The sequence below is a fragment of the Acyrthosiphon pisum genome, chromosome A1, assembly GCF_005508785.2.
Source record: "Acyrthosiphon pisum isolate AL4f chromosome A1, pea_aphid_22Mar2018_4r6ur, whole genome shotgun sequence".
Lineage (NCBI taxonomy): Eukaryota > Metazoa > Arthropoda > Insecta > Hemiptera > Aphididae > Acyrthosiphon > Acyrthosiphon pisum.
The window spans coordinates 85236407-85238873 of record NC_042494.1 but is presented as its reverse complement, the minus strand read 5'-3'; positions in this window follow the sequence as shown (position 1 = coordinate 85238873).

Genomic DNA, 2467 nt, shown 5'->3' with positions numbered 1-2467 from the left:
CAATATTTATGTCTTAATTCAGCCACCATTCTATCTCTTCCCCCATGTCCAATTGCAATATGAGTAGTATATAGGACGTCGAACATTTCATCAACTTTCAAATAATAAAGAACTGTTCCATCTGATATGGGTTTAATTAATTTTTCTTTCCCAGCAATAGTCATAACATCGTACTTACGAATCAATCTGTAATCTTGTGGTCTTTTTTTTTAATTTCGCACTTTTAACGGCCGATATTTTTTCGTCATACTGCTCGGTATTGATGTATGCTGTGTTATCGTCCCGTTTTTTCTCATCAATTACCGAGAAAATTGCATTTTCGAATTTTATTTTCATTTCTTCGATCTCCATAGCAATAATGAAAAGAGTAAAATTAAACAAAAATGTATTAACTCACTGAAATCGATGTCAGAACAAAAAGTTTACGGTAATGTTGCACTGGATGTGAAGTGAACGTGAACTGCGCACCTACAAATCGGTCGACTTTGAAGGTAATTTCTATAGATGGATACTAGATGCATGTTATCGCTATCATAGTACTTAATAGGTACCTAAAGTACGGCCGTCGAAATATTAGAGATTTATCAGCTTTATCGTACGTACTGATTATATCTAGATAAATCGATTTTACAACGCAAGAATATTTTATATTTTTGTCAATTATGCCTGAAAAATCCCGGAGCTATTGTCATTACCTAGGAGATATTTCTAATTGCATCATTGACTGATTATAATAGACATTAACGATATTTACTAGTCAATATCGTGTACTGCCTAATTTGATCGGAAATATCGTTATTGACTAGTCATTAACATTAATTCCTTAATTTACGTCTTTGCCGGTAACATATATATGGATCATAATATTATTATAATAATCGTCAATAATATAATATGGTAATATTAATAGTAATAATTATAAATTTTTTGAATGATATTATAATATAGTAAATAGTAATTACTAAACATAAAATATACTAATATACCAATATATTTATAATTTAGTTAAGGTTTGGTTTATTGATAACTGTTGCATTTGAATCATACAAATTATTCCTTCTAAGGTTTTTTTTATTTTTAATAGGTTTTCATGAAAAACCTGTTTTATCTATTTTCTTAAACTAACTCGGGGCAGTGTATTTTACACTTTTAAAAAATACTAGACAATTGTCTGAATTTAACAAATATATTTTGTATGACCAATCAAATAAGTCTTTTTACTGTAAGTAGGTGCCTCGTGCTTCATACAATAAATTATTGTTTTATAATTATTATTAATATTATTACCTATATTTTGTATAATATTTTTGTATACTAGGTTTTAAACTGTATTATTTGACGTATCGATCATTCGAAATATTTTTATATGCTATATTTGTGAAGTTGTTAAGTTAGTTAAGTTGAATTATTTATAATATATAATGGCTGATACTAATTGACGTTTAAAAAATTTTTGTTCAGCTATTTGCACGTGGTTATGAGTAATATTGTAGTCTGGGGATTTTTTTCCGGGGTTGTTCGACGGGGTTTTTTTTCCGATTACCGTCATGATATACCAACAATTCATAAAATATATTATACTGAAGAGTGAGGTCCCTTTGAGTTTATTTTATTTTTATATAGAAATGTAAGAATTTAAAACTTACTGCGTTTAGTAAGGAATGCGCAGTATAATATGGGTAGGTACTGGCGGTACTGCGTATAGACAGCGACTCTACCTATATAGTTATTGTTTCGTATTTCTCGGAAAAAAGGACCACCTGGTTACTACATTATTGAACCTTCTAGTACCTGCTACCCAGCAGTATTTATTTTATGGCTTTTGATGATTTTCTGAAACGTGTCCTGTACTCTCGGCTTTGGATGAGACCGGATCAACAACAATGCCAGTGGATAAAGATTAAAATATATATAGGTATCGGATACTTCGTAGCGCACGAAACAGGCCTCAGACATTTTTCACGTCTTTTATTTAGACAGTTATAATGATATATGTTAAGAAATATAAAATACAATATAATATATAAAATACCTACGTTATACATGGACACGGGGTGTCTCGCCGTATTTCAGTATTTGTCCCATACATGCTCGCCTGTTACCAGACATTCACGATCCTCAATACAGCTGCAGGGGCGTGGGGCAAATGTAAACTGGGCCCGCGATTACCTTTTTTGTAGTAAACTTGGCCCGGAAATTTTAAGTAGTGAAATAGGTCGATTGTAAACTCGGCCCGGACATTTTAGGTAATAAAATAGGTAGATTGTAAACTCGGCCCGATAATTTTGATCAATAATATATAATTATCACGACATAATTTTATCTGCAAATAATAAATAACGTACTTATCTATATCTTATCGTGAACAATATTTTGTTCGAATGCTAAAATATATTTAAACATTGAGACAAATAATTTCATTTTCGTATTGGACTTTTGAAACGACGTTTCACTAGTGTTTAGTGTT